Raw genomic sequence first — 7538 nt, forward strand, 5'->3', positions numbered from 1 at the left:
GATTGGCCAGCAAACTCACCTGACCTTAACCCCATAGAAAATCTATGGGGTATTGTGAAGAGGAAGACGCAATACGCCAGACCCAACAATTCAGAAGAGCTGAAGGCCACTATCAGAGCAACATGGGCTCTCATAACACCTGAGCAGTGCCACAGACTGATCGACTCCATGCCACGCCGCATTGCTGCAGTAATCCAGGCCAAAGGAGCCCCAACTAAATATTGAGTGCTGTACATGCTCATACTTTTCATGTTCATACCTTTCAGTTGGCCAACATTTTCTAAAAATCCTTTTTTTGCGCTGGTCTTAATTGATATTTTAATTTTCCGAGATACTGAATTTGGGACTTTCATTAGTTGTCAGTTATAATCATCAAAATTAAAAGAAATAAACATTTGAAATACATCCGTCTGTGTGTAATGTGTGTAATGAATGAATCTAATATACAAGTTTCACTTTTTGAATGGAATTACTGAAATAAATCAACTTTGTCATGATATTCTAATTTTATGACCAGCACCTGTACATTACATCCATCCATCCATCATCCAACCCGCTGTATTCTAACTACAGGGTCACGGAGGGTCTGCTGGAGCCAATCCCAGCCAACACCGGGCACAAGGCAGGAAAGAAACCCCGGGCAGGGTGCCAACCCACCACAGGGCGCGCACACACACACACACACACACTAGGGACAATTTAGAATTGCCAATGCACCGAACGTGCATGTCTTTAGACTCTTGGAGGATACTGGAGGAAAACAACACAGACACGGGAAGAACATGCAAACTCCATGCAGGGAGGACGCAGGAAGCGAACCCAGGTCTCCTAACTGCAAGGCAGCAGCACTACCACTGCACCACCATGCCGCCCTATACATTACATATTTTTTAAATATTGCACAGCAGAGCTATATTTATTAAAGCTGGCTGATTTTAATGCCTTAAAATTTAAAAATCCAAGACAAATTTATTTGATTAAGCATTAATCAAATATAAAAAAAGCAGTTACCACATTGTCACCTGACAACAAAGGGACTGAGGTTTAAATCATTATGTTGGCAGCATATGACTTGCTGTATGACCTGCAGCTACCTGCCTGTGTTGTTGTCTGAAATAATAGATGAAGAATGTTAATATTAACTGTGGAATTGGAATGGTATTCAACGTTGAATGGCATTATGTCAAATAAAAGCTGTCTGCCTAATAAAGTATGGAAAAGAGGGAAAAATAGGATTTAAAAGGGATATATAAAAATAGTTGAAAAAGTTTGTGGCAAAATGTTGGGAAAGACTGAAGGTGTATAATGTAAGGAGTGCAACATTCTGCTAAAATGGAAACAAGGTGGGAAAACACCTCTATGAGTTTTGTCAAATTACAAATCAAAGGAAAATGTCATTTTTAATAAAAAAGGGAAGTTTGTCCTAGCAATCAAAAGGGAATAGTGTGTAACAATATAAAAAAAAGAAGCTTCCTTTAGTAGGAGGGTATCACCTGATTGCCTATAATTTACATGTATATTGTAATCACAAGACATGAGCTTTCTGACATTTCCATGGAGGAATAACATTTTTGTATCAAGTAGAGCCTTTAGGTGTACAACCCCTACATTTTACCTTCTCATGTTATGGATCCACCACAAGATTCAATATAGTAGAGAAAAAAAAAATCAAAGGCATCAAGTGTTTAAATGAGACTGGAGCAGGCTGCTGTGTAGACTTAAATAATACTTAATTGCCATAAATCTCAGTTTTTTTCTGCTTAGGAAATCTGCTTATACATTATACAAGGTGAGGGCTGCAATTAAGGATTATGTTAATGGATTAACAATCTCCAATATATTCTGAAAGTATTTTTTCCTCTCGGAGGACACCCTTGTAAACACTGCATAGGGCTACAGCTGATAAATGGTGGAGGGTTTTGGCATTATTTCTAAAATATAATTGCAGCATAAATTATTCCCTACACACCACTGAGATGCCACATCTCCACTGTGAGCTGTGTTACAGGAAAGCATTTTGGCAGCAGGACATGACTGATTTGTCAGAATCAACACAAAGAAAAGATGGTGCAGTTTATGGAAATGTTGGGGAAAAAATCTGTGCCTTACTTGCTGAAGAGTGATACAGGGAACAGAACAACAATTCAAAGGGGATTGCCAGAGCAGAACTGAAATGGCTTGAAATGAATGGAAAAAGAATGTCCTTCTGTGAACCTATTCTGTCCTTGAACTCACTGAAAATCTGGCAAGACCTCAGAATTGCTGGCCATTAGCATTCCACAACTAACATGACATGGCTGGAGCAATTTTGCAAGGGTAAATAGGCAAATATTGCTTCATCACAATGTGCAAATGTACAGATTTATCTGTAAAAGATCACTGACTCTTACTACAACAAGAGGTGGGTTCAGCATAATGTTAATCTTTAGAGATAAACACTTAAATTATTATGTCAGGGTTTATTTTTTGTTATTTTAATGTTTACTATTTTCCTTCTTTTTGAGAGGGAGATTGTGGAAAAAAGGTAACACATAACATTTTCCATTGAATTGGATCAAGATTTAGGCCATGAGACTCTTAAATTTGAAAAAATCTACTGCATGTGGCCAGCTAGTTTTACAAGAATCCATGTTTATGTTGAAAATATATGTATTTATGATTATAAGTATTTTGTAGTTTGATAATTTTGTTTTGCACTATCTAATAAACCTATATGATGACAAGCAGATGTAGATGATAGTGTCCTTCAGCTGTCTACAAACCCAGACCAAAGTATCAAAATAAAGGTTTTGTTTTAGAATTAAATATAAGGAGAAATAAAGAAGGTACTTTTCAAAATCCAAAGTAAACAGAAGTGCAATTAACGATCCCCTGTAGCCACTTGGGGCCTACATAAGATGAGCCTCCCTTTCCTGTCTGTCCAGTGAGGTGGTCAGTTCGACTGCCCATTTTAAAGTACTGTAGTCAAACAAAAATGGTTCCCTCTAGTTCAGTACCCCTCTCTTCTTCTGAATCTAGGAGTCTGCTTGATGCCAGATCACTGCTTACCTCTACTCACTTGCCAACAGAACACTTAATTGGCCATTGATGCATGGTGGTTCTTATGCCCCAAGACAGTGTCATTTGTGAAGTCTTTACTGACTTCTGATAGTGCTGGGGACTCAATCCCAGAGGTCTGAATGATAGAACCACATGCTCCTCAACACCTGAGGCCCAATTAACAATAAAAGGCCAATCCACACTCTGTACAGTTTAGTACTGGGTCATGTGGCCTACCTAAACAATAAAACAGGTTAGCAGCAGTACTAGGCCCAAAGAAAATTTCACATGCTACAAAAAGAAAACATTTTCTAGATATGAAATTGCATTGGACATATCATAGAAAACTGGAAAAATTAAGAATAGTTTGCTATAAACATTTTAAAAATACAATAGTAAAGCATATTAGCCCATAGTCTTGAAATAAGTTTGGCTCACATATAGCACGATGAACTTTTCTGTTTTGTCAACACAATCTTTTGTTGTTGTCATTAACAAGTACAGCTTAAAGATGCTAAGATTTGCTCTGGGTGTGACGAGGATGGATGGGATTAGAAATGAGTACATTAGAGGATCGTCTCAAGTTGGATGGTTGGGAGACAAAGTCAGAGAGGCGAGATTGCGTTGGTTTGGACATGTGCAGAGGAGAGATGCTGGGTATATTGGGAAAAGGATGCTAAGGATAGACCTGCCAGGCGAGAGAAAAAGAGGAAGGCTTAAGAGGAGGTTTATGGATGTGGTGACAGAGGACATGCAGGTGATGGGTGTGACAAAGCAAGATGTAGAGGACAAAAAGATATGGAAGAAGATGATCCACTGTGGCAACCCCTAATGGGAGCAGCCGAAAGAAGAAGATTAACAAGTACAGCTTCACGTTGGTCATATTTATGATGTAACTTTCCTAAGTAGTGCTCTTCAAACAAACATTGGCCTAAAGATATCAAAGCATTGCCTACATATGGACAAGAGTTTAGAGTATTTAATGTGCAAACCTTTCCATTTCAGCAACTCATTCTTTCATTTTCAACATTAAAAAATACAATGTGATATATCACATTGTTGTTGCAGGTTTGGTAAATTGTGTTCTTCAAAGAAACATTGATATTCAGATTAAAAGCAATGCTTTCATATGATCAGAAATTATTTAAATTGTTGCCAAGCATGTCTGTGCTTATAAATGAAGTTTAAGATAAGGAGCTGTTAAAAATTCTTATGTTTTGTAAATAATTACTACAAATGGTATATTTGATGATTCAATCAATTGTTTCCATGCGTTTCTGTCCCTGGAGCATATCTATCTCAGTTTTATTCTAGATTTTGTCTTGTGTGCGTATGAGCTTCTTGTCTGCTTCTGAATTACACTCTATTCAGGACAAGAAACGGCACCCAGCTTCAGCATATGCTGCCTATTCACATGCACTCGGCCACTTGTTCTTTCTTCTTAATACAATGTACTTGATCGTGTACAAGGCCCCTGCGATCTGCTTGACGTTCAGCAGAACGCTGTTCTATTTCTTTCCGGCACATTGCCTGGTTTCAAGTTTATGCTTTATGTTTTCAGCCTGGAGCCTTCACAGCCTAGTCTAGGACTTCAAGTAGGTGGAGTTCACTCCAATGGACACCAATAGAGTCTAGTTGCAGACCCCCAGAGCTCCAACTGGTTACTCTGTGGTTAAGATTAGGGTTGTGGGAGGATTACCTGACTCAATTAATAATGACTGACCATTAAGTTAAGTGCAGGTACTTGGAGTTCCATGGTTGAAGCTCTGGGCAGAAGACATACCAGACTATTTGGTTTAGAGCTTGCATTGCCATAATAAACACACAATCATACAGTACTTTGCAGAGGTTGCTGCTACCTATTTTTTTTGTTATTTCTAGAACATATCAGGTTATAAGCTTTTGACTATGACGAAGATCAAGGTTCTGGCCATAGTAGTTTCCGAGTAATCATGTGACAAATACACAAACTTTAGCATTTTATTACAGGTAATCATGATGATGATGAAACGATTTTCGCAAGATTAATTTTTACATAACATTGCCATCTGCTGGGGAAATGGAGAGCAGTGTCACATCTCTTTATAATACAGAAATCTATCTATCTATCTATCTATCTATCTATCTATCTATCTATCTATCTATCGTTATATACTTCCTGTCACTCTATCTATCTATCTATCTATCTATCTATCTATCTATCTATCTATCTATCTATCTATCTATCTATCTCAGGTTGTCTTTGGCAGCAATTTGCTGAAACTAAGCATTCAGAACTTAATTTAAATAAATGCCACTCTCCACTGGCAACTTTCTTTTGCCATCTTTCTCCAGCAATATTAGGTCTGTTGCTCCCTTAGCAGAGACAAAGTCCTTAGAAATATAAGAAACATAAGAAATTTGACAAACAAAAGGAGACCATTCAGTCCATCGAGCCAGTTTCTTTAGCTAATAGCTAAACTGTCCCAATATCTCCTCCAGATTCTTCTTAAAGGTTGTCCAGGGTTCTGCGTCAACTACATGTCTCAGTAGTTTGTTCCAGAGTTCCATAACTCTTTGCATAAAGAAGTGCTTCCTGGCTTCAGTCTTAAATGCACTTCCTCTTAATTTTGAGTGATGTCCTTGAGTACAAGATTTACCCTTAATCTGAAAGAATTCACTGCCTTTGCAGTCCAATTTATGATACTTTACAAAAGTTCTTAGGCATATGAAAAAATAATTTGGTAAAGTTAAGATACTTCAAAAATAAAGAAAGGTTTCAAAATATCAAAAGATTTACCTTAAGGAGCAATAAAGAGTGAAAAATTAAATCAAACTAATGTTTGGTGTAACTAACATTTGCCTAAAAATTACATCAGTTTTCTAAGGTCCACTGTCAAGCAGTTTTATAAGATCATCAGCTGGTAGTTTATTCCAAGCACATTGGAGAATTTGCCATAAGTTTTCTTCAGACTTCAGTAATGTCACTTGCTTCTGTCTCTCCCGCTTTCATGACGTTGACATCAGGGCTCTTTGGAAGCCATGCCTTCTTTTGGAGAAGGTATTTCTTTATTTGGCTACATGTTTAGAAGATAATTTTCTTACGCTGATACTGATCAGACACCTCTCTAGTGATATTGCAGGACGGATGAGAATTTGCTTATACCTTTCAAAATTATGGATTCCACTAATTCTGACCAGATTACCTACTCCTTTTGGGGAAATGCAGCCCCAAACCTACAGGAAACCTTTTTCATGCTTCACTATTGACTGCAGACTCATCCATTTAGCACTATCCAGCCCTACCACAGATAAACTGCCTCTTGGTTGAGACAAAAATTTAAAATGTTGACTTTTCAGTACAGACCAACTGCTACCATTGTTTAGTATCTCAGTCTTTGTGGCTTTGTTTTCACTTTTGATGAATAGCCTTTTGGCCTCAACTCTTCCATGAAGACCACTAATGACAAGACTTCTCTGGACTGTAGAGAGGTGTACTGTTGTTCCAGTGATTCTCTGAGCTCAGAGTTAATAGCAAGGCTGAATTTCTTGCGATTTCTATATTCAGATGCATTTATGACCTTCTACCTTACATTTCTGCTCAGAAGAGACCTTGCTGGTGCTGGAGGATCACCGTATGTCTTGTTTGAATACTCACTGTTGCCATGCTGATTAAAAAAATCAAATGTTACATGTGCTGCACCCTTACCTTTCAGTTTGGTTGTCCTTCACTCAGTCTGATTTCTTATGCACCTGTTTGTGTGTCAGTTAATCAGTTTGATTCAGTTAACGCATCATTAGCACTTGTTATCTTTATTTAATCATACACTAGTTTGTAGACCTACAAAGCAATCACATTTTTATATGAAAAGTACTTAATATGTTACGTTAGTGTAATACAGAACTTTTCTTGTAACCTTTAACATTTAAAATACATCACTCTAAAATGGTGGAATCAAATTTAAGTGAAATTGTGCATGCATTTTACTGTTGATACAACCTAAAATCTAAACTTTAAGCTCTTTCAAAAGTCCCATCTAGTTGTGATGGGTGGATGGCAATGGGATATGAAACCATGCCAAAACAGTTCATGGTAATAAATTTGGCATATTATTAAGGTTTGGGCCTACATACAGTAAAATCATACACAAAAAGAAAAATGTCTTGACTTATGAAGGCAGAAAAATTGACAGTTATCAGAAAGGTAGTGTAGCTAAATATTTCCTTTCTTATGTTAATCCATTATAAAAATATACTAGACAACACCTGATACTTTATAAAAATGTAAAGTGCCTAAGCTTGCCATTACTAGAGAAATATTCTGACTCATCATTGGGCCATTATACAATATGTCACCTACTTTGTTTCATGTCTCCTTTCCCTGTTGGTTTCTTCAGAGAATAAACTGAATTAAAAAAATCAAAAAAAAAAAATGAAACTTATCACCTCATTTGACAACAGAATATAATTTGATGAGAGAAGGTTGAACACTCAACTCTTAGGTACAAAAATGATTAACA

Source organism: Polypterus senegalus, chromosome 3 (assembly GCF_016835505.1).
Source record: "Polypterus senegalus isolate Bchr_013 chromosome 3, ASM1683550v1, whole genome shotgun sequence".
Classification (NCBI taxonomy): domain Eukaryota; kingdom Metazoa; phylum Chordata; class Cladistia; order Polypteriformes; family Polypteridae; genus Polypterus; species Polypterus senegalus.